The sequence below is a fragment of the Rhinopithecus roxellana genome, chromosome 9 (genome assembly GCF_007565055.1).
Source record: "Rhinopithecus roxellana isolate Shanxi Qingling chromosome 9, ASM756505v1, whole genome shotgun sequence".
Taxonomy (NCBI): Eukaryota; Metazoa; Chordata; class Mammalia; order Primates; family Cercopithecidae; genus Rhinopithecus; species Rhinopithecus roxellana.
The window spans coordinates 96,433,601-96,460,117 of record NC_044557.1 but is presented as its reverse complement, the minus strand read 5'-3'; the positions used below and the strand labels follow the sequence as shown (position 1 = coordinate 96,460,117).

At 38.9% G+C, this 26,517-nt stretch overlaps 1 protein-coding gene across 21 annotated transcripts in view; it reads right to left on the bottom strand.

The window, feature by feature from the left end:
- The window catches only part of FAM49B (family with sequence similarity 49 member B), a 175,945-nt gene that overhangs the window by 40,145 nt on the left and 109,283 nt on the right, over positions 1 to 26,517 (bottom strand). For 10 of the 21 annotated variants that reach the window (XM_030938035.1, XM_030938048.1, XM_030938047.1 and 7 more), the window contains 2 exons: positions 23,168 to 23,253; positions 21,944 to 21,982 (listed from right to left, as the gene is read on the bottom strand). The exons of 1 other annotated variant lie outside the window; for it this stretch is intronic. The gene's annotated coding sequence lies outside the window, so the exon portion shown is untranslated. Of the gene's footprint in view, positions 1 to 4,709; positions 4,728 to 19,320; positions 19,340 to 20,407; positions 20,489 to 21,943; positions 21,983 to 23,167; positions 23,254 to 26,517 lie in introns of those variants that run through there. 10 more of the 21 variants (XM_030938042.1, XM_030938051.1, XM_030938032.1 and 7 more) reach the window with 5 other exon arrangements.

Below are 26,517 nucleotides of genomic sequence, written 5' to 3'. Positions count from 1 at the left end.
TTGCAGAGGAAAAAAAGTGAAAATACGGCATTGGCATAAATGTTGCCCAAGATCTCCATAATACAGTGAGGATGAAAGTGGGAAATGGGGTCAGAAACATCCAGGAAACCAGGGTCAAACCTGGAAGGTAGAGTAACAAAAGGGGAGGCAAACTATGGTATCACAGCTACCCACATCCTCCTCCCTCCAACTGCTGTACTTTTCCTCCAATTGCAATGTGTTTTTCTCCAAAGATCCCGTTGCTGGCAAATGTAAATAAAGCAAAACATAAAACAATATTTTTATTAAGAAAAAAAGACAGCTTGCCACTCACTCTCATTATAAGAAGCTTGAAAAAAGTTACACTTCCTGTCACCTGTGGCATCCCCCTCTTCCACCTACTCTCCAACGTCAGCACATGTTTCTAACTGTAAGCTTCCCATGAGGAAATAAATACGAGTGTGTAACAGTTACTCGCTTTAGAGGTCAAAGTCTGATGTATGGAAACAAAAATTTCTTATAAAATGTTAAAAAGCCATCTAATTTATTCACATATGGTAAGTACTGAATGGTTCTTCCCTTTCGAAACAATATTCCCCCAATGGGGGAGGTGGAGATCTATCTTCTTTTTATATTAATTTTTCTATTACACAGAATTTCAATGGTCTGATTTTGTACAATACTTTACACAAATGGATTAGGTGACATTAAGCTAAGAGGGAAATATTTAATATTTCATCTTAATTACCTTATACATTGTAACACATTTAATAATACCAAGCTTTTATATTAAAGGAAAGGATAAACATTTTTCCTAAATCATCACACCCAAATAATAACCTCAAATTGGTTACTAAAGTTATTCAATAGATGTTGGAAGAAACCATTTGGAAGTAGCATATTTCACAGCTTTAATTTTAAAAGCTTTCCAACATATATGGAATGACTGTTTCCAAACATATATAAATTTTCTCACTAACGAGAACTGAGACCAAATACACAAAAAATTACCTAGTGGTATCAATACTGCAACTACAGATGAAAAATATATCATGAGAAAGGACTATAATTACTTTTAGTAGGAAAAAGGCAGCACACCATTTGGTTTTAGGAGTTTAATCTATGGAATCAAACCAGAAATTGGAGCTCACTAGCTGTTTGACCTTAAGAATGGTAGTTAATCCTTCTGGGGACTCATTTCTTGATTGGTAAAACACAGGTAATTTTAATAACTATCTCAAACTGCTCTTATGAGTGTTAAATGAGATTAAGCACTGACTCAGCTTAGTGTCTGGCACACAGAAAACATTTAATAAATACTGGCTGTTGCTGTAATTGAAACTTAAATATCACAAAATAACCTTTTAAAAGCAATAATGGCTCTGTTTCTTTTAATATAAACCTGAGTCCTTATCAACACATTCCAATGTTATAAATCAGAACAAGGCCCATATTTGTCAAGAATATTGCTGAAATGTTGTCCTAAAATTAGTTATATTAACAGGAAACCATCATCAGGTATGCATGGAGAAGAGGGAGATTAGGCTTCCTTACCTTTTTACCTGTATGCACACAGTCCAATCTTGGGAAAAATTTTGGAACTAGCCAGGTATGTCTGCTCCATTTTCCTACAGCTCCTTCTGTAAACTTCTTCCTCTGTATATGGTTCTTCTTTCCAGGCACCCAAGGCTAATGTGATCCTCCCCTCCTCATACTTGGGAGTATGATCACTACATCAGACTTCATCCTGACCTGTTTACTCTCATAAGGATTGAGAATTTCTTGCCTATTTATCCCATACACAGACACTTAGTTTGAAAATGGCTCAGTTGGCTGGGCACGGTGGCTCATGCTTGTAATCTCAGTACTTTGGGAGACCAAGGCGGGCAGATCATGAGGTCAGGAGTTTGAGACCAGCCTGGCCAACACAGTGAAACCCCGTCTCTACTAAAGGAGGTGGCGGTTGCATGGAGCCAAGATCACACCACTGCACACTCCAGCCTAGGCAACAGAACTAGACTCCCTCTCAAAAAAAAAAAAAAAGGAAATGGCTCAGTTTATCTAACACAGTGTTTCTCAGTCTCAGCACTATTAACATTTTGGGCTGAGGAGTTCTTTTATTATTGGAGTCTGTCCCACATTGCAGGAAATACAGCAGCATCCTGCATTTCAATCCACTAGATACCAGTAGCTACCCCCCATACAAACTGTGACAATCAAAAACGTCTCTAGATACTGCCAAATGTCTCCTAGGGGCAAAATCACCCGACTGAGAATCACTACAACAACTGTTGTCCAGTGCAAAACTTCGCTCTACCACATAGCACACAGTACGGATGCTACATACGCAGCACATATCACAATGTCTCTTTGAACAAAAACTCATGCAATTTTCAAAGCTCTAAAAACAGTCCCATTATAACATTATCGGTTCTCCTATCCTTTATAAGAATAAACAAAAAATTAAAACCATAACCCTATCTTGCTATATTTTAACCTGGCCAAAAATCAAACAAACAAACAAACCCTGCTGTCCTCTCACTGTGACTGTTTTCAACTAATATGACAGTAGTTAATCATCAGCTTAGGTGGGACCAGATTGCCTGGGTCTGAAACCCAGCTCTGCCACTTCCAAGCTTTGTGACTTTAGTCAAGTGTTTTTTAACTTCTCCATTCCTCAGTTTTCTCATGTTTAAAAGCTGCATATTAATAATATTCACCTCGGAGGGTTCCTAAAATCATTAAATGGGTTAATATAAGCACCACATTTAGCTCCATACCTGGCAGTTTATTTACTATTACTGTTGCAGCTGTCAGAGCAACCTAACTATGGGCTCTATTCCCAGCAGCAGAACTTATGGAATGTGAGGCGTGGGCGGATGTGGCAGTCATGCTTCCTGCCACAGAGGATGGCAGTCTGTCACAAGAGAATGAACCAATATTACAGTGCAAGGTCTCAGAAAGTGTCCTGGAGTCATTAATTTCCATTCATTCCCGAGTTCCAGCTGTCACTTCTTTCAGTCCAGTTGCTTGATTTTCCTCTGGTTTTAAGATACCCTAGTTTTTTTAAACCAATATCCCTTTTAGCTGTTGAGTTGGATTTCTGCCATCTAAAGGAGACTAGTAAGATTTCTAAGTTCTGGATGAATAAATACATTTGATATGAAAGATACCAAAGGATTTAAGACTTTTTTTGAGACAGGGTTTCACTCTTGTTGCCCAGACTGGAGTGCAATGGTACGATCTTGGCTCGCTGCAATCTCCGCCTCCCAGGTTCAAGTGATTCTCCTGCCTCAGCCTCTCGAGTAACTGGGATTACCGGCATGCACCACCACAACCAGCGAATTTTGTATTTTTAGTAGAGACAGAGTTTCTCTGTGTTGGTCAGGTTGGTCTTGAACTCCCAACCTCAGGTGATCCACCCGCCTCAGCCTCCCAAAGTGCTGGGATTACAGACGTGAGCCACCATGCCCAGCCGGATTTAAGATTTTAAAGCAGACTATATAAAAACTAACCCAAAACACTATTAATATATTTTAGAGATAACAAATATTATCATTGAGAATAATAAACTAAGTCTTACTATCTGAATTTAGAAGGGAAAAGCTAAAGAATCCTCTTTCAAATTATTTTCTATTGTAATCTTTGGATTTAAACTAAATATTGTATTTATTAAATAAGCTAAAAATAAATTTAACACAAATTTAATACACAGAAACCAGACACGGTTTACCTCAAGAGTTGTCCTATTTCTGGTGGAATGTTTTTTTACTATGAGCCCTTACATTAGACATTTGTTTCCACGTTGACAACTTATCTGGAAAGGAACACGCCCTTCCTGGCTGGAAGTCTGTGGAATGCATTTTTAAGCTAACAAAAGGCACTTAAATACATTAGACCATTTTCCCATAAAACATCTGAAAAGAAGTTTCCTTACAGAAGAATAGCCAATAGAAACAACTATACCCTACCATTACTATAATATTTCCTCTATCTTTCTAGAAACTTCCTAAGAGATGTTATTACTTCACTTACTTTTTCCTCCTCAAGGTACTTTTTAATTTTGTCTCCTCTTCCTAGAATGCTAGTCCCAAAGATTTTCCCATGACTGGCTTCTTTCTATCCTTCAGGGCTCATCTCAAAAGGTTTCTCTTTGAAGAGGCTTTTCTCTGCCAACCTCTTCAAAGGAGTTGCACCAGCTGCAGCTTCTACCAGTGATAATCTTCTACCTACTGCTTCACCCAATTTATTTCTTAAGCATATTAATCACAATCTGATTTTCTCTTAATTGTTTAGTGTCAGTTTTCCTCACATCCAGCTTATAAACATATTAAAGATCTGTGAGTGGCCAGTGAGGAGGGGGAGGAAAGAAAAGTAACAAACACACTGACCAGCTTCACTTTAAATCAGGGTTTCTTAAACTCAGCAATACTAACATTTGAACTGTACTATTCTTTGAGGGACTGTCTAGTGCCTTGTAGGTTTGTTCAGCAATATTCTGGGCCTCTGCCCACTAGATATCTCTTATCACCCCTGCTCTCAGCTGTGACAACCAATAACGCCTCCAGACATTGTCAAATGTCCCCTGGGAGGCAAAACTGCCTGTTGTTGAAAGCTGCTGCTTTTAACATACTACCACCAACCTGAAGTGCACCCTCAGTTTGCTACCTCACTCAATCTCCTCTCCCACTTTCCCAGGTGATTATTCCACACATTTAAAAAATTCTTACCTTCCTCGTGATCTCTTCAAAAAAAAAGAAGAAGAAGAAGAAGAAAACCACAAAAACCCAACAACCCATCCTCCATTCTCACTTGCAGGAAATGACCTCACTGTATTTTTCACACACAAAACACAGAAGCATCTACCTTTTCTACCACCCTTTCTTTAGTAACCACACGCCCATCCTCTGTACCTGTTTCCTGAAGGACAACCTTTCCTCTGGGGCACTACTCCCACTTGCCTTTGTCTCCTCAAGGACTTCGTGTTCCCTCTACTACAACATCATCGTTCTTGTCCTCTTTATAGAAAGACTTGTCAAATGAACTGTTGGTAGCTGTTTCTTTCCACTTTCCAAATTTCTATTCTTTCAACTCATTCCAGTTTGGCTTTTATGCCCACTACAATAAAGCTGCCCCGTCAAGGTCGCTAAAACTTGCATTTGGCTAAATCTGAAGGACAATTCTCACACTTCAACTTACTGAACTAGCAGCTCTTGACCCAGTTAATCACCCACGCCTTCCTGAAAACACTTTCTTCAAAATTTGACATTCTGAACAATATATTGTCTTGAGTTTCCTTCCTGTTTTTCTTTTCAGTACCCTTCTGTTTGGCATACATATATTTATTTCTTCCATCTTAAAACAAACAGAAATGTACCTTGATTCTATTTCCGTCACGAGCTCCCACCCTATTCCCTTGCTTCTCTTTGCAGCAAAATTCCTCAAAAGGAATAGTCTAATACTCAGCTTCTTTTATTTCTCTCCTTTCATTCTCCGTTAAACCCACTGCAGTGTGGCTTTTATCCCCATCCCACACCACCAAAACTGCATCAGGTTTTAGTGGGATGGGAAGGCCATCAGGTAACTTCCATGTTGCTAATTCCAATGTCAATACTCCGCCCTCACACCTTACCTCGCCTGTCAGGAGTATCTGCCCTGACACTCCCCTCATCCTCCTCAACACACTTTTACCATTAGCTTAAAGGGCAGCAAGTCTCAGCTCCCCAACTGCCACACCTCCCTACTTCTTGCCACCCTAACTTCTTGCTGGTCTCCCTGTTTCCACCCCAGCCTCCTCCTATAATCTCTTCCACATATAAGAGGCAAAGCACTCTTTTAAACATATAAATCATCCTTTCTCTGCTCAAAGCCATGCAATGACGCACTAACACACTCAGAATAAAATCCAAATCCCTTACCAGGTCGATATGATTCAAATTTGTGTCTCCACCCAAATTCATTGACAAATCAAAGACAATGGGGAAAAAATGCCTCGAAGGCATCTCAGACCTTTGTGGCAGCCCCTCCCATCACAGACTCAGGGGTCTAGGCGGGTAGAATGGTTTCACAGGCCAGGCCCAGGGCCTGGCTGCCCTGGGGACACTGCTCCCTAAATCCCAGCCACTCCAGTTCCAGCCATGGCTAAAAGGGTCCTACATTATGTCTCAAGCTGCTGTTCAGGCAGGTACAAGCCATAAGCCTTGCTGGCAGCTTCCATGGGTGTTAGGCCTGCAGGTGCGCAGACAGCAAGAAGTGTTGAGGCTTGGGAGTCTCTGCCTAGATTTCAGAGGATGTATGGACATGCCTGGATGTTCAGGCAGAAGTACACTGCAGGGGCAGAGCCCTCACGGAGAACCTCTTCTAGGGCAGTGCACTGGGGAAATGTAGGGTTGGAGTCCTTACCAAAGCACTGCCTACTGTAGTTGCGAGAAGGAGACCACCCATGCTCCAGACCCTGGAATGGTAAATCCAACAACAGCTTGAACCATGCACCTGGAAAAGCCACAGACACTCAATGCCAGCCCTTGAGAGCAGCCATGGGAGGTGAGCCCTGCAGAGCCAGAGGGGCAGAGCTATACAAGGCCTTAGGAGCCCACCCCTTGTATCAGTGTGGCCTGGATGTGACACATGGAGTCAAAGGAGATTATTCTGGAGCTTTAAGATTGAACAACTGCCCTGCTAGGTTTCAGATGTGCATGAGGCTTAAAGCCCCTTTGTTTTGGCCTATTCCTCCCTTTTGGAAGGGGAGTATTTAAACAATGCCTGTACCCTCATTGTATCTTGGAAGGAACTAACTTCATTTTGATTTTAAAGACTCATAGGTGGAAGGGCCTTGTCTCACCTCAGGTGAGACTTTGGACTGTGGACTTCTGAGTTAATGCTGAAATGAGTTAAGAGTTGGGGGACTACTGAGAAGGGTTGATTATATTTTGTAATGTGAGAAGGTCATGAGATTTGGGAGGAGCCAGGAACAGAATGATATGATTTGAATTTGTGTCCCTGCCCAAATCTCATGTCGAGTTATAATCTCTAGTGCTGGAGAAGGAGCCTGCTGGGAGAAGACTGGATCATGGGAGTGGACTTCCCCCCTTGCTGCTGTTGTGATAGTGAGTTCTAATGAGTCTGGTTCTTTTAGAGGGTGGGGCACCTCCCCATCTCTCTTCCTCCTGCTCTGGCCATGTAAGACGTGCTGCCTTCCTCTTTGCCTTCCGCCATTCAAAGTTTCCTGAGACCTCCCCAGTCATGCTTTCTATACAGCTTGCAGAACCATGAGCCAATCAAACCTTTTTTCTTTAGAAATTACCCAGTCTCAGGTAGTTCTTTATAGCAATGTGAGAACAAACTAATACAGGGGTCCTACAAAATCTTACATAATCTGCCCCGACACACTCTGGCCTTATTGCCCTTCACTCTCCACTGCACACATGCACATCTAACCACAAAAGCCTGTTTGCAGTTTCTGCTGCTCAGTAAGGCCTCACCTCTCTTCAGAGAGAATCCTTGAGCTACCTACCCATCTATAAATGCCCCTTCCATCCTCCTGTCTATCCCCTTCCCAAATTGATGGTGTGTACCATCTAACACACATTCCTATTATTCTTATCTGTTTACTCTGTCTTCCTCTGACTAGGCAGGGGTTTTGTTTTGTACACTCTCTATCCTGAGCACTTAGAACAATGCCTGGGATGTAGTTGGTATTCATAAGTATTAGCTGAAAAAATACACGATTAAAAATAGAGAGGCCACACACAGTGGCTCATGCCTGTAATCCCAGCACTTTGGTAGGCCGAAGTGGGCAGATCACCTGAGGTCAGGAGTTTGAGACCAGCCTGGCCAACATGGTGAAACCCCATCTCTACTAAAAATACAAAAATTAGCTGGGCAGGGTGGCAGCTACTCGGGAGGCTGAGGTAATCCCAGCTACTCGGGAGGCTGAGGTAGGAAAACTGCTTCAACTGGGAGGCAAAGGTTGCAGTGAATCAAGATCGCACCACTGCACTCCATGGGCAACAGAGCGAGACTCTGTCTCAAAATAAAAATAAAAACAAAATCCTATGACCCTTAAGAATTACACTACATCCACTCTGCCTGCGCTCTCTAAATGGAACAACAAAGCCTAGGTGATAGCACATCTGTTTACAGCACGGTGTACTCAATATTCTAAGCCCACTATTGAGACCTACTCCTCAGCAAAAAAATATTCATTTCAATAAATTACTGCTCACTGACAATGCACCTACTCACCCAAGAACTCTAACGGAGATGCGTAAGGAGATTAATGTTGTCTTCGTGCTGCTAACACAATATGCACTCTGCAGCTGATGGATCACAGAGTAATTCTGACTCTTAAGTCTTATTATTTAGGAAATACATTTCTTAAAGCTAAACCTGTCATAGATAGGGATTCTTCTGATGGATCTGAGAAAGGAAATTGAAAGTCTTCTGGAAAGGATTCACCATTCTAGATACCATTAAGAACCTTTGTGATTCATGGCAAGGGGTCAAATATCAACAGGAGTGTGAAAGAAGTTGATTCTAACTCTCACGGATGACTGTGGGGGGGGTTCAAGACTTCAGTGGAGAAAGGAATGGCAGATGTGGTGGAAATACCAAGAAACTAGAGTAGAAGTTCATCTTAGAAGGGCCTTTAAGATGTGACTGAATTGCTGCAATCTTATGATAAAAATTTGAGTGGATGAGGAGTTGCTTCTTATGGATAAGCAAAGAGAATGGTTTCTTTCCTTTGTTTTTTTTTTTTTTTTTGAGACAGAATTTCACTTTGTCACCCAGGCTGGAGTGCAGTGGCACAATCTTGACTCACTGCAACCTGAGCTCCCGGGTTCAAGCAATCCTCGTGCCTAAACCTACTGAGTAGCTGAGACTACAGGTGCAAGCCACCACAGCTAGCTGATTTTTTGTATTTTTGTAGAGATGGGGTTTCACCATGTTGCCCAGGCTGGTCTCAAACTCCTGAGCTCAGGCAATCCACCCACCTTGGCCTCCCAAAGTGCAAGGATTACAAGCGCGAGCCATTACGCCCAGCTGAAAATGGTTTCTTGAGATGAAATCTACTCTGAAGATGTTGTTTAGACTGTTAAAATGAGTATTACATCAACACAGCTGATAAGCACTGGCAAGGTCTGAAAGTACTGCCTCCAATTTTTAAAGTTCTACTGTGGTTGAAATGTTACCCAACAGTATCACATGCTACAGAGAAATCTTTCCTCGAAGAGTCAACTGATGTGGCAAACTTCATTGTTGTATTATTTTAAGAAATTGCACAGCCACCCAACCTTCAGCAACTACTACCTTGATCAGTCTGCAGCCATTTACATCCAGGCAAGACCCCCCACCAGCAATAAGGTTAAGACTCGCTGAATGAAGGCTCAGATAATTGTCAGCGTTTTTATCAATAATTTATAAATTAAGATATGTACACTGTTTTTAGACATAAATCATATCAATAATCTCAGTAACCCTTCTGAAAATATTCAAGACACCACCCTCATCAAATATTGCCCAACGTCTGCTTACTGAACTGATTCTAAGAAACTGTACCATCACTTGAAAGCAGGTCAGGCGCGGTGGCTCACGCCTGTAATCCCAGCACTCTGGGAGGCCAAGGTGAGGAGATTGAGGTCAGGAGTTTGAGACCAGCCTGGCCAATATGGCAAAACTCCGTCTCTACTAAAAATACAAAAATTATCCAGGCATGGTGGCACATACCTGTAGTCCCAGCTACCCGGGAGGCTGTGGCATGAGAATCTTTTGAATGAGGGAGGCGGAGGTTGCAGTGAGTCAAGATTGCACCACTGCACTCTACACTCTGCAACAGAGTGAGACTGTCTCAAAAAAGATAAAATTAAAAAAGAAAAAAATGAAGAGGAGAGGAGAAGGGAGGAGAGAAGAGGAGAAGGAAGGATAGGAGAGGAGACCGGAAGCAAGCAAATGTCACCAAAAGGAAATGAAAACGTGGGAAGAAGAAAAACAAAAGGGACCTTTGAAGTCCCGTCATAGTTTCTTCCAGCGGTAAGATAGCTAGGGCTCCAAGCTCTAGCTTCTTGTGGAACTCCCAGCAGCAGTGCATTGTTCGGCCCCCTTCAAAGGTCTGAGACTCCAGGCCTATGGGGTTCTTCCTTCAAGCTCCTAAATTCTCCCAAATCCATCTCTTCTCTTTTGTTCCCTGAGAAAAGTAATTGCTGTTTCTTGTGGTTTCTATTAATATATAAGTTACCTCAGCAGTCTCTTCTGGCTCAGGTTTCCAACACTTGTGAACTAAATACATATATTAAAATTCCTCATTTTAAAATGATTTCTGCTTTCCTGGTTGGAATGTGATATTAGGGAAGTTCTACAGAACAGCTTAATCCTTAACCTTACTAACACTATCTAACTCACTACTATCAAGTACTAGTTTAGCTATTAATAAAGTGATCCTTTGATTCTCCATCTTTTGTGAAATGTAAAGGAAGAGACAGAGAGATTAGTACAACAGGATTCAGGTATTCCTGGGTGCCAGTGTTAATATCAACATAGTAGTACTAAAATCTCCCCATGAAGCCCTAGCAAATGTTAAGATCCATATATTTTAATTTTGGCTACTAAATTACATGTAGTTAAGTCACTTGACTTAAAGAAATGTGATATAACAATGGAATAAAAATTGGGAGGCTTGATTTCTACTCCTGACTATCATAAAATGTGTGACTTTATGCAAGTCAGTTTACTTGTTAGACTAAATCTCTTACTGAGTTTCTGGCTATTATTCCATATCCATTCCACTGCATCTTGCCTAATGCTGACATCTAGTGGATGGATACACTTAGACTTCATATTATAGAATGAAAAATCTTATTTCACCTATTTCTGTTGGGCCATGTGCAATGGATATAATAAATTAGGAGACTAATACTGTTCCTTACATGGAAGTGAAACACAATAAAATAGTATTAGATCAGATTGTCATGTTATCTTTGAGTCTGATTCAAAGATTACTGGCACTTTTCCATGATTCCAGCCATTAAAAGTTAAAAAACCTTCTGTATAACAGGAGGTAGGAAAAAGGAGTTTAACCACCAATGCAAATTACTGTCAGAGCCACATATTTAGACCATGAAAGCACAGAAACACATCCTGTTACAATGGCTTGCATCAAGCACAGACAAAAAATATGTAGACGGGCTACTCCAAAGGCTCAAGGCAAGTAATACAGAAGTTTCTGGAATGGAGTATGATGGAAATATGCAAAACAACAACTCAAAATGGCCTATTTCATAAGGACTTACTATGATAGTTTCTCTTGAAAATACGTTATCATTAAACAAATACAGTATTCTGAATTCATTTTGCATACATTATTTTAAAATCTATGAATGCAAAATAAATTTTATTTCATGTCAACAACTCAAAAGAAAAGCCTAGTCACACAAGTCCACTGTCACATTTAATTTCCAAAATTGTTATACTTTTTTTTTGTGTGTGGAGTAGCGTTCTGCTTTTAACTATGGCTTTCTTTATACATCATGCTGTAAAATAAATATACGTCAATAGTTTCAATGACTAGAAATGGAAATATTTTAGAAAAGTTTCATTATATATTTCTAAATTATACTAGGCTGATGTAAAATGCAAAAGCAATGGGCACAATCAGGTGGAAGTGTAAACTACTATGACAAGTTTGGGAAATCAGTCTGATATTCCTTCTGAAGTTCATGTGCAATATTCACACAATGAACTGTAATACTGCGCAAACAAATTAACTCCAGCTACATACAATAAAAATGAATAAGTGAATTATAATGCTATCGGAAAACTGTACACAATATAATACCATTTAATCAAACACCATATTAAAGATACTAGTTATTTATAGGGCGAGACAATCATAGGATTGGGCAACTTTAAAGACCTGAGAATTATTCTAGTTCCTCAATCGGTGGATTCGTGGGAGTCTTATTTTTAGGCTTCACAATTTACAAATGAAGTATGCACACTCTTGTATGAATCAGTAATTTTAAATGTTCAAAAATGTAAAGCCATTGATGCTGAGAGAACACGTATGTCTCACTGAAAGATGCCCAAGAAAAAAGCTCAGAATGGAATTCAGGTGCCTATCCTTTCTAATACACATGCTACAATACATGGATGATCAGTTTTTTTAAATTTATCATTATAAAGCCTCAGATACTTCCATATATTTAGCTTTTACAGTATCAGTGGTAGTAGTTGTTTTAAATCAAACAACGTTTACTTAGCACCTGTCTGCCAATGGCTATGATGAATACTGAATATCTGGTGCTGAGGAATTCACAGACAAGTGGAAGAGACCAGACAAGCAAGTGTGGGTATACTTTCATAAAGAAACAAGCAAAGGGCATTCTGAATACACAGAAAACGGAATACCTAACCCAGTCTTGGTAAAGTAAATAAAAGCTTCCCAGAGGGGCTGATTCTTAATTCTTTCTTGTTTGCTATTTATTTAAATTAGGAAGTAATTCCAACATAAAATACAAAAACAAAAAAAAAACACTATTCACAGTCTTGTCACCCAGATTAAAGCTGTAACAATTTGGCAACAGTTGCTTCAGATGGCCTACTTTTCTATGTGTGCAGTTGACCTCCCAACCTCTTTCAATCAACTTTCCTCCCTTCCCCTCCTCTCTCACTGAAGATAATTAGTATCTTTTTTAAAAATAATTATTAGATAGAGATGGATTCTCCCTATTTGCCCAGGCTCGTCTTGAACTCCTGGCCTCAACCGATCCTTCCACCTCAGACTCTCCAAGTGTTGGGATTACAGGCATGAGCCATCACACTAGGTCTTCTTTTTTTCCCAGCATGGTTTTCCTGCCAAACATATTTTAAGATTTTTTTACTCCAAAGTTATATATTCATCATAAACAATACAGTATTGTTCTGCTTTTCAATTTGCATACATGATATACTGTGCATATTCTTTGAAAACTGGATTTTCTCACTCCATGGTTTTTAAAAATTAATATTCATTCATTTTAGCTATTACATACTATTCGATTATTCAAAGAAACCAGTTTATTCATTCCTCTACTGAATGATGATGTTTTCCACTTTTAAATATTAACAGTTATGCTTTACACCTCCATACACACACTATATATACTTAAGCTCATGTACAAGAGTCCTATAGGACAGCTATCTGAAAATGAAAAGGCAACTGTAACTTTACATGGTGCCAAATTGCTCTCCCAAGTACATCCATCAATTCTGTTCCATAGGCAGAAAGAGTTCCAATTTCCTGTCCTCCAAAACCTCAAGTTTAATTTTTGGAGTCTGAAATATCTCTGATGTTTAAATTTGTCATTTTTTATCAGTAAATATATGCACCTCTTTGTATTATATGTTTATGGGCCATCTGTGAAGTGTATATGCATTTCCTCTGCCACCTATGGTCTTTATTTTTCTGTCGTTTCTCAGCCCCACTCCTACCTTTCTGCACTGCTGGGGCTGAGAATGCAAATGACATTTCCCAGACATCTTTGCCATCTGGGTTCCTGTTAGACTATGTCAATAGGAGGCACTGGAGGGCGAGAAGACAGGAGGAAGAGAGAAGTTACTGATTAGAACAGGCTAGCAGTTGTTGTAGGAACAGTGTGAATAATATCCAATACCCTAATTAGGGACAGGTGCAGCCTGTAGGTTCCAGCCTAGTGGTGGCAGCAGCTTGTCTCTGGCAAAAGCAGCATCACAATTTCTTATTTTATTTTTGCTACTCTGTTCTCTCCCTTGTTCCTTTTGCTCTTCCAGCTTTTCTAATATCTTTGTAACCAATCTTCTATATTAAATTGTTTGAAATATCCAGAGTGGTAAGTTTTCCTAACTTAACTTCAACTGTCATACCATTCTTTTTCCAAACCGAGTTTTAGAAATATATATATATATTTATTATTATTATTTTGAGACAGGGTCTTGCTTTGTCGCCCAGGCTGGAGCATGGTGGTGTGCTCATGGCTCACTGCCACCTCGACCACCTTGGCTCAATCGATCCCCCCACCTCTGCCTCCTGAGTGGCTGGGACTACATGCCCGTCATCATCATGCTCGGCTAATTTGGCGGGGGGGGGGGGGGGGGGCCGTGGGGGGAATATTGTTGCTGTTTGTTTTTTTCATGGGGACAGGGTCTCATTGTGTTGCCCAGGCTGGTCTCAAATTCACGGCCTTAAGCAATCCTCCCCCACCCTGGCCTCCTAAAGTGCTGGCATTACAGGCATGAGCCATCACACCTGGCAGCTTTAGAAATCCTGGATACCAACCTTTTAATGCTTATATACAAGGCAGATACTTTCTCCTACGCTCTAACATATCTTAACTTTGTTTATGGTGTTTTTCGTAACAGTCCAGTTTTTCATCTTCATGGTCTGTGCGTACTGTTTAAATAAAAATTCTTCAAAATTGCCTTATTCTTGCCCTTTTATTCACTCATGTGATTGTCAAGTTCTACAAAAAAATTCTGATGGGATTTTGATTTGATTTTGCATTAAATTTAATTGCCATCTCTATAATTTCAATCATTTTGTCATTTAATCTATGAATATGACAGATTACATTCCTGAGATCAACTCTACTTGGTTGGTTATTTATTAATTTATGAATAAATGAATGAGGGTGAATAAACAAATTTAAAACAGGGTCTTGCTCTGTTGCCCAGGCTGGTCTTGAACTCCTAGGCTCAAGCAAACCTCCTACCTCAGCCTCCCAAGGTGCTACAATTATAGGCGTGAGCCACTATGCCTGGTTTATTTGGTCATTTAAAAAAATATATTCCTAGATTTGGTTTTGCTAACATTTCACTTTGGATTATTTTGTAAGGCTGACCGGTAGTTTTTTTCTCTGTTCCTGTCTGGTTTCGCTGTCAAGCCTATTTTTATAGACAGACTTTTTCTATTATTTGGGACAATTTATAAACAATACAATGTGTCAGTTATTCAATGAGTTTTATAGGAAAGTTCTTCCAAACATTTAAGAAGTCTACATCTGTTTCATTTTTTAAACTCTAGCCTCCAACAGACATTCCGTCACACAGCCGGTATTCAATATATATTTGTCAAATTAATGAATAACGAACAATTCAAGTAAAAAGCAGCTTATTTATCCAAAAAGAAAATACGTAAACTAAGGGCATCCCATAGAGTAGGTTTAGGTCAAATGAAACAAAGTGCAACTTAATAAATTAGGGAGTAAGTTTATAATCCCTTGGTCTTACCTACGAAGGGATAATTCAAATATAAGCTCTATAAACATCAAGAAAATCAAGGACAAGGTTAACAGACAAAGGTTTATTGCTAAAACATTAAAGCTAGCCTAGGCAGCAATGATATTTTCCCACAATACTCTTTACCACCTCTGAACTAATCTCCAATGGTGTTTCTCGTGTTCTTACGCATTATCACAATGTGAGTGCAAATCCTTAAAAATCTTGATGACCAAAAGTCATCTTCAGAAGCAGCAATTTTAGTTTTCTGTTTTTGCACAGAGAATAACTAAGGGCTACAGAGACATTCTCATCCATTACTTATAAACATGCCACCCACCTCCCCAGAGTGAGAGTCTCTGGTGCCTCTTTCAGTCACCAAACAGCAGCAAAAGAGCAAGGAACTTAAGGACCCACTGCCAAGTAAACAGGCCCTGTGGCAGTGAAAGGATAAACTGTCCATCATTCTTTCTTCTCCTCCGAGATTTCACAGGAAAAGGAGAAAGTGCGGGAAACAGGAGGCCTACAATCGAAAGGAAATCTGCCAGAATTTGGCATACAGAAGTAAAGTGCCATTCCTAGTCAACTCACTATGACTGAAATAGATTAGAGATTCTTAAAAATTGTTCTGCTTTCTCTCATAATTTGAGTTAAAAGATAAGGTATTCTCTGAAGTTAAGTATCCCTTAATTTCTGGGATTGACTAGGGGCTCTTCTCAACACTATAGTCACTGTGAAGAGTGAAAGACAACAGGCAGAATGGCTTTATATCCCATTCCCAATAAACAAAGGAATCTCAGACCAGGAAGGGACAGTTCACAGTCAAATGGAAGACCCACCCTTGACGATTTAACCTTAGTATGAATCTATTCTACAACATATCCACACGAAGTAGCCATCTCACCATTGCTTAAATACTCTGCATGACTTAAATTTTAGACTTTGGTCAATTTTTAGAAAAATTTGTAGAAACTTAAGCCAATTACTGAATAAGCACAATTAAGACATGAATTCTACCCTCGAAAACCATACAATCCTTGTATTAAACTGAAATTCACCCATTTGTTAACTTCTCCTCCTTGGTTTAAAATCTCTTTGGCCTCCTAGAAATAAACTGAACACAATCCCTGTGCTATTTAACAAATCATTAAATATATTAAGTATCTTAAAACAACAGACAAATGAGGTCAAAAGTTACCCATCAGATCATGTATGTTCACATTTGCAAAGTTACAAACAAGACATCTCCTATCTAGTAATGCCAACCAAGAATTTAGCTTCTGAGTAGAGTTCAGAAGTGATTTTCTAGGTAGGGACAGGCATGGTGGGTGGCTAATGCCTATAATTCCAGCACTTTGGGAGGCTAAGGTGGGGGAGGATTGCTTGAGCCCAGGAGTTCAAGACCAGCCTAGGCAACATAGCGAAACTCCATCTAAATTTGTATTTTTTGAGACAGTTTCGCTCTTGTCACCCAGGCTGGAATGCAGTGGCGCAATCTTGGCTCACTGCAACGTCTGCCTCCTGGGTTCAAGTGATTCTCCTGCCTCAGTCTCCCAAGCAGCTGGAATTACAGTCCTTTGCCACCACACCCAGGTGATTTTTGCATTTTTAGTAGAGATGTGGTTTCTCCATACTGGCCAGGCTGGTCTTGAGCTCCTTACCAGGTGATCCACCCGCCTCAGCCTCCCGAGGTGCTGGAATTACAGGCATGAGCCACTGTGCCTGGCCCCCATCTAAAACTTTTTTTACGTTTTTTTTTTTTTTTTTTTTTTTTTTTTTTTTTGAAGGGAATACTCATCACAAATACCTTGTTAAACATTATAGGCTAAAGAACCAAGGGCAGTGGAAACTTTTTTCCCTGAGTGTGATCTTCACTTCTGTTTCCAAAGTACCCCCCAGAGGGCTTTGCGTGACGTTAGTGCTAATGTTAGGTCAATAAATGAATGCTTACTGTGGCACATACAATTCATCCAAAAACAATTAAGAAAAATTTCAAGTGTTCCTAAAAGAAATTAGTACTAAAACTTCTAAGTTAGAAAAAAAATTTCACTGGAAAAAAACTTTTTTAAGAAAAGCTGTAAGTATGTTATGGATGGTTGGACGCAGAAGCTAAAAGTAAAATAAATTTTAAAAAGAAAAAAGTATGCTTATCAGGAAAAGAAGACATGTTAAGAAATGTTCTTAAACAGTTTTCTACAGTTTGTCAGGTCTTTCTGTTCTAGCCTTGTACACTAACGGAATTGAATGCAAGGGAAATTACAGAAGGGCACAAATGTTTTCCTTCAACTTAATTTAACAGAACTAAAATTAAAATCATTATCTTAAATGTATCTCCTCCAGGCTTATCATAACCAAACAGAATACAAAAACATATTTTTCTTCTCTTAGTAATAGAATTTTAAAGATATGTACTTGAATAATTTTCCACATTAAGAAATTAGTATCTCTTACAGTGCTAAAAAGAGTCCAGCAGAGGTCATTCATTTACATTCTGATGTTGCCAAGGAGTTCAAGACCAGCCTAGGTAATTATAACTGAATACACACATTTTTGCTTTGCCTTTTTTTGTTTTTTTTTTTTTTAGAGTCTCACTCTGTCCCCCAGGCTGGAGTGCAGTGGCACGATCTCGGCTCACTGCAACTTCTGCCTCCCAAATCAAGTGATTCTCGTGCCTCAGCCTCCTGAGTAGCTGGGATTACAGGCATGTGCCACCACGCCTGGCTAATTTTTGTATTTTTAATAGAGACCAAGTTTTGCCATGTTGACCAGGCTGATCTCGAACTCCTGACACCTCAGGTGATCTCGATCTATCCACCTCTGCCTCCAAAGTGCTGGGATTACAGGCATGAACCACTGTGCCTGGCCTTTCATTATATCATTTTTTAAAAATACAATTTTACTTCAGAAAGAAGTAAAATTTTACAGCAGAAAGAGATCCCACTCGGTAAATTTAAAAAGCAGGTCCCATAATTATTTTCAAATGACAAATGACAAGGCCAGATACCTTTGTAAATAATTTTGTAAAAGCTAGTTCATTTTATTCTAAAGGCTGATTTATACAAAATAGGAAGAAACCTGTTTTCTTAATACTGTGGAATAAGCTAATTGTAAATGAAATGTTGAGGTCATTATTAGGACCAAATACAATATGTGCATATCATATAAATTTTTTGAACTAAGTATGCCATTAATTATTACAGCTTTTAGTTTCACAAAGCATATAAAAAGGAAATGTTTATATAAATCAAAGTTCAAATCACTAAACCATTTTGAATTTTTACTGTCAACCTAAATAACAGAGAGAGAGTAAAACAAAGAAAAGATGTTTATTTCAGAACAGAGCATTGCAACAGGAATATGCATGACATAGTAAACTATGCCATACATATTCAGGGAGGTAAAGGAAGACAAAGGCTTCAAAGGAAAAACAAGGGTTATATAATAGTTTTGAAATAAATATCCTTAGCTACAAAGATCGGTAACAAGGGTGACACTAGTTGGAGGCTGAACAGGCAGATGCTGGGCAGATGTCCTTGCAGAAGTATTATTTTGTGTAAGGTGGTGATGGCCTTTGTGTAAGGATATGGTTTTTGTAGTCTCTTTCATTATCAAGCATATGAGTGTGAGAACACTCTTCACAGCCTTCCCTGGCTCTGTACACAGCTTCCCTGGGTTTCCTTAACATTAGTAACTCCATTTTGATTCTGAAGACTTTCACTACCACATGTCTAAGGTCGCTGGGAGAAAAAAACGGAGAAAAGAAATGGAGAAAGGGGATGACAAAGGACAGAAAATCTGAGCCCAGACTAAAGGGTTTGTGAAATGACTTGAATGAGCTAAACTCCCTAATTTTATGAAAGAAGGGAAATAAAGACTAGAGAAACTTGTTGACTTGGACAAAGCAGCAAATGAGTAAAAATGTGGGGCTTAATCCACTGACTCTGGCAGTGCAGCTTTTGAGAACCTCTTTAAAACATGGCATCAGGCCCAGATCACATCAAAAGAATCAAGCACCACCACAATGAAGGAAACAAAAACGAAAGTCAGGTTCCCCACTATGTCCCCTTTAAAATGATTGTTAATGCTGTTTTTGCCATTCATCAAACTTCAACAGACCTGCCATTCAATTTGTAGTCAGCTGTCAGCTGCTGGGCAAACACTGCGATTCAGGGACATCATTCCAGCCGCTTTCTAGATCAGACTGACACTTACCACCATACAGCTTATACTACTGATGGAACTGCAAAACAGTTGGTGACTTTCTGTAAGTCTCTACCTTTTTCTTTTTCAGAACACAATTATCAGAGCACTACTATTTGTATCCTTCCTATGGCAATGATGGCATTTCTCTTCTTAAAATTTTGGTGTCTCATACTGATATTTGGGCTTTGGGAACACGGTTTTTTTGAGACAAGGTCCCATTCTATTGCCTGGGCTGGAGTGCAGTGGCATGATGTAAGCTCATGGCAACCTCTGCCTCCCGGGCTCAAGTGGTTCTTGTGCTTCAGCCTCCTGGGTAGCTGGGATTACAAGTGCGTTAATTTTTGTATTTTTAGTAGAGATTGGATTTCACCATAAGGGCCAGGCTGGTCTCGAACTCCTGGCCTCTAGTGATCCACTCACCTCGGCCTCCCAAAGTGCTGGAATTACAGGCGTGTGCCACCACGCACCCAGCCCTGATACTTGTTTTTTACATATTTACTTCATGTTCTTTGAAGGCAGGCACTCGCCAAGGCTCAACATTTATTTTCTACTCCCTTTCTCCACAAAATTTGTTGTTTCTGTTATTATGGACCAGCAAATAGAAGCTTCTTCAAAGCTATTTCACAAACTTCTAGCCTACACCATTAGGATACTTTTTTTTTTTTTTTTTTTTTTGAGAGACAGTGTCTAGCTCTGTCACCTAGGCTGGAGTCAGTGGTGAGATCTTCACTCACTGCAACCTTCCCGGTTCAAGTCATTCTCGTGCCTCAGCCTCCTGAGTAGCTGGGATAACAGGCAGGTGCTACCATGCCTGGCTGATTTTTGTATTTTGAGTAGACACAGGGTTTCACCATGTTGGCCAAACTGGTCTCAAACTCCTGACCTCAATCCACCTGCCTTGGCCTCCCAAAGTGCTAGGATTACAGGCATGAGCCACCGTGCCCAGCCTGTAACTACTTCTTTAAGACTAGTTATATAGAATATGAAAAACTACACTTACTGAAGTATGATGCAGAAAGGTCTAGCTGAATTTTCACTAACTGAGGTTCTTAATATGGGGGTCCATAGAGAATTCAGGGATCTGTGAATATGGATGGGAACCTTTTCACTAAACTCTATACAAAAATTAACAATTCCTTCAATCAAGAATATAAGTAACAAACCACAGTAGTATCAGAAAACCTATGAATTTGTCATTAATAGAAACCATGGGTATTTTCATATTACAATTTTTGCATACAATATCTATTTAAAATTATGATACACAGTATATTTACTCCTAATGCTTATTCTCTAACATGAGAAACACACATATTAATGTAAGAAGCACACATATTACTATTTGTTAATGGCTTTTCAATTCAATGTTTCCTTCTTAATCCTATGTAGTTTACTTCATACAATCATGAATCATTATTCTGAGGCAGGATTCATAGGCTTCATAAGATTGCCAAAGAGGTCCTTGGCACAAAAAATACTCATTAAGAACCTCTGATCTGTAAAATACAGAGTAAGCAAGGTGATAACGATTCTGAAGGACTGTCACAGTAGTAACTGTTGTACCAGCTCTAACAAAATGATGGGCTGGATTTTTGTTTTTGTTTTTATTGTTTTTGTTTTCTGACACAGTTTCACTCTGTTGCCCAGGCTGTGGGCCAGGCTGGTCTCTTAACTCCTGACCTCAGGTAGGTAATCCATCCACCTTGGTCTCCCAAAGTGCTGGGATTATGGGCTTGAGCCACCACGCCCACTTTTGTTTTTGTTTTTTGAGACAGGGTCTGGCTCTGTTGCCCAGGTTACAGTGCAGTGATGCAATCATGGCTCACTGCAACCTGGACACCCCAGGCTCAGGTGAGCCACCACGACTGGCCTGATGAGCTAGTTTTGAAAAAATATACTCTGTTTATAACTAAGAAGAACATGGAAAGGGATTTTAAGCCAGTCATTTTCACTTCAGAACACAAAAAGTCTGTCTGTAAAAAAAAAAATTATGTTTTGAATACTTAATAACTTGTTATAATTAAAACAATTGCAGAATTACAAATGTTTAAGTACTCAGGACCCTTTAACAGCAACTACCTTTTATGGTAACGATTCTTTGCTTCTAAAAAAAATTTTTTTAAAAAAGGACCAAAACCAATAATGGATAGAATTCTTAAGATTATGTGTAAAGTGTCTTCCCTTCTGTTTTCAATGAAAAAAAAATATATGTACATACATATACTTTAAACTACTAAAATTATGGCTTAGAACTTTCTTGATCAACTATACTGGTGACAGCTAAAATGACTTAATTCAAAGGAAAACACATACCTCTCCTACTGAACGAAAGCTGTTAAAAAAAAGTTCTAATTAATTTACATTTTCCCCACCAGGTCCTATTCTAAGTCAAAAACTAACCAATCGATATTTCCTAACAACATTTTTAGTACCTCAATATTGTGTATAGAACATTTCCCTTAAATTATATGTAGTTTATTGAAATCATAATTTTTATTTACATTTGGATAATCATTTCCCCCAAAGACATATTTACCTTCAGCCAGTGCTGGTGATTCTGTCCTTGTCCTTCTATCTGTTTAAAGAAAGAAAAAAAAGGAAGACAGTCTAAAATATTAGTATATTTTAAAACAAGTTTTTATTACAGTTAACTTTCAAGTTCACGAATGCCATCATGCACATGCACACTTTATACATACACACATATATTTATTTATTTCCTTGGATTAACTCAACCACCACTTATGGAGGACCTATTTAGAGTAAGGCATCAATATTAAGCCCTGAAAACAACAATAGGTTAAGACAACCCAGTTGTCACTGTCAATATACTCAGAGAGTAAAAAGTGTATGAAGACAAGGACACAAATCTCATCATAGCTTATGAAGCAAAGGGTAAGAAAAGGAAAGTTAGTAATTCCTCTTTAGTCTTAGAGCAGGGGCCTACAACTATCAAAAGAGGCATATTTATATATTCTTATCACAGTTTAAGTTCATTCAGTTTCAATGTATTAATAATCAGTTTTACTCAAGGTACTAAAATCCTTATTCCATGACAATAACCTATTATTTGCCAGGGACACATCTGGCAAAATTCAAGTGAACCACAAAGCCCTCTCTAGAATTGGTTTTATTATTTCACTCATTCATTCATTCGTTCATTTCTGTAGAGAGAGGGTCTCGCTATTTTGTCCAGGATGATCTCCAATTCCTGGGGCTCAAGTGAGTTTCCTGCTTTGGCCTCCCAAAGTGCTGGAATTACAGGCATGAGCAACCATGCCAGGCTTGGTTTTACTATTTCAAACACACAATTTTAGGTAAAATGGGATCTTCAGAATGAGTATATTATAACTTTGCAAATAAGGTTATAAGAAGCAAATAAAGACATTAACCCCTTGGAGAAGAAGGTATGGATCACTCTATCAGGAAGAAGGTATGGATCACTCTATCAGGAAAAAGCCTCATGTTTTCACTCTAGCTGAGGTACCTCCTCCTGACTGTACTATCTGTGGTTCACTTTCTGCTCTGGGGCTTTGCAATAGATGTCTACAGGAATTCTTCAGCTATCCAGAGACATAAACAAACCTGAAAATTTGAAGGTGTTAACACCATGGGCAACCCTTAACCAATGAGAGATGGCATCTAGCAAATAAATACCACCTTCTTCCCAGCAAAAGGCATTATCTTTATTGCTTTCTCAGAGGGCTTCCTCAGGATCAAGCCCCAGGTGCTCACAAAAGTGAGCAGCTCAATAACGCACCCTTGGATTGGCGTTCCCTCTTTCCTAGTTCACTTGTTCCAGTCCTTCAACTTCTGTTTCTTGCTAACAGGTATGCAAACGATTACCTGTAAGAAAGCACCAGTCTCAGTTTCTGCTTTGTGGGTGAAACTAGGTCAATACACTTGATTTCCACGATACCATAATCCCTTTTCATCCTACCTCACTGGATGCTCCTTCTTAATTTCGACTACACTTTCTTGCACACCCCATATTCCACCCAAACTCTCACTACCTAAAATCCTTGTGCCTACTATTTCCTACTAACTCAAGGCGGAAGATTCTGTTGCCTGAGCATTATCAGATCTACTACTACTTCATATTCAAGAAACTAGAAGAGAGGTTGCAAAAATGCATATGGAGTTGGCTGGCTGGGGCCATCTTAGATAAGTGTTAACCAGGCAAACAAACAGTTGTGTTTATCTAAATGGTGCCACTGTTGTCAACATGCCATGCTAAAAATACAGGTGATCCAGAGCTCAATATCCATGTGAAACAGATTTTAGACATGAGCAACTAATGAAATAAGTCTGACACACTCAATAGGCCAAATGAAACAGTCTAACGGCTATACGTGGAATAGCCATCAGTTTGCGACTTCTGCTGTAGAACTTCACATTGTCTACAATTTATTATTTTATTTAATAAATTATTTATTTTGAGACGGAGTCTCGCTCTGTCACCCAGGCTGGAGTGCAGTGGCGCGATCTCAGCTCACTGCAAGCTCCGCCTCCCGGGTTCACACCATTCTCCTGTCTCAGCCTCCCAAGTGACTGGGAGTACAGCCGCCCGCCACCATTCCTGGCTAATTTTTTGTATTTTTAGTAGAGACGGGGTTTCATCGTGTTAGCCAGGATGGTCTCGATCTCCTGATGTCGTGATCTGCCCGCCTCGGCTCCCAAAGTGCTGGGATTACAATTTTTCACTTTTCTCTATGAGTTAGTTCACAAACGGGAGTCACATTCAAAGCCCAACCGCTCTAATTTTCCTCAAAAGCTTGCCTTGGATCAGTATTACCAGAAGTGAAATGAATAAACACTTTTTTGCTTTTTCTGCCAAAGATAAAACTTCCTTCCCTAAGGCCCACTGCAGGCACCCAGAAATAAACAAAACAAGTGGCTTGACTGACCACTTTTATAAACAATAGCAGAAAAAACACGGCTACTTTGCATAAAACCATGAGGGAAAATTCAATTATTAATTCAATTAATAAATAATTATTAATCTACTAAAATAAAATTTTAATTAATAAATCAAGACACAATAAAACACTTGTAACTGTATTCATCCTCAGAAATCAAGTATCAGGTCATAAGTAATAAATATTAACTAATATTCAAATTGGACAATCCAGGCACCTAAAATCTACAAACCTAGACATTCTTCAAGTTAAGTGCTAAACTTTACTTGCCTCCAGCAAGACATGAGTTATGACTTCAGACCATTCTGTCAACCATGTTTATAGCTTTGTAGTATTTCATATGATGGTACATAAATCTCACTGCTGGCCTTGTGCAGTGGCTCATGCCTATAAGCCAGGCGCTTTGGGAGGCCAAGGCGGGTGGATCACCTAAGGTCAGGAGTTTGAGACCAGCCTGGTCAACACGGCAAAGCCCTGTGTCTACTAAAAATACAAAAATCAACTGGGCATGGTGGTGCATGCCTGTAATCTCAGCTACTCGGGAAGCTGAGGCACAAGAATTGCCTGAACCTGGGAGGTAGAGACTGCAGTGAGCTGAAATCACGCCATTACACTCCAGCCTGGGTGACAGAATGAGACTCTGTTCAAAAAATAAATAAATAAGTAAATGGTGTTGAAATAACTCCATGGAAAACTAAGATAGACCCTTCTCAAACTATACATTACACATGAATTCGAGTTTAATTTCTCAAAACTAAATCTCAGAAAATAGAACAAAGAATCTTACTTATCTTTGGAGGAATAATATGCTAAAATACAAAGCACTATAAGAAATTTAAAATGGAAAGATCAATCATGTAAAAATTAAAGATAAAGGATAACAAAATGTCTTAAAATAGTTCATGGGAGTGTATATAAATCACATGAAGACAACAGAAAAAAATAACTTGATAATTTGTAACAGGGAGGCAAAACAATAAATTATGAAAAAAATGTATACTCCCTAATAATAAAAAGCAAATACAATAAAATAGTTTAGAGAACTGGTTCTGAAATGAGATAGACTTGGGTTGCATTTCCAATTATTTAAGTTATTTGAGCATGCTTTATTTGTAAAATGCAGATTTCCACTTATTTAAATTAGGTTATCTATGCATCCTTTTCCTTTGTAAAAGAGCAAAAATGAACTCAAAGTGTGTAGATTAATGGAATTGCTAGTTTTGGTGAACATGGTCATTACCTTTTGTATTTAATATTAAAATTACAATAATGTGTATCTCTCTACTGACACTAAATCTCAAGTATAGTACTATTAAGAAAACCATGTCTAACACGCACCAGAACTCAAACACCTGAGGCTTCCTCTATGTCATCCTACACCATGCTTACTGTCACAAAATAGTTTGATCAGAAGAAAGTACAATGGTTACATTAAGAGCCTCCCTCCTTGATATACCTAGAACTACATTTTCTATATAAAAACAAATATCAAGGCATATGTGATACATATAAATCTTGATATTGTGCAAATATTAATACTAAGTATTAATACAGTATCAATAAATTCTTTTTTATAAAGATTTTTAAAAAACATTTCTAAATAAAATAGAGATGGGGTCTTGCTATATTGACCAGGTTGGTCTCGAACTCCTGGCCTCAAACAATCCTCCCATCTCAGCCTCCCAAAGTGCTGGGATCACAGGCATGAGCCTGGACCATGCCCGGCCAAGAAATTCTTAATCTCTGTTGTAAACCCATGCTCCAGAAGATCTGAAATACCAACATTTCTCATTATCTCTAAACCTTTTTTTTAAATTACCTCCAGGAAAAAGTAAATTGCCAGTAATGGTTGCCTAGGTAATGCCAGGTTTTCAGAACATGACTTGATTTTTGTAGAGTCTAAAAATTTCTTACAATCTTAATTTTCCCCTTTATTATAAGGGTAAAACACATTCACTATAAAAAATACATAAAGAAAGTGGAAAGAAACAAGCACCACTACCTATAATCCCACAACCAAGCTTTAACAATTTATTCTCCTCTAATTTCTTTTATGTATATTTTTATACGATTTAACACCATTTCTTTGTATTTGTACTGCTTTTCATCATTGATATCATGAGCAATATTTTCACATGATTAAAAACTCTGCCAAAATACCACTTTTAGTCTTTACATACCAACTCATCAT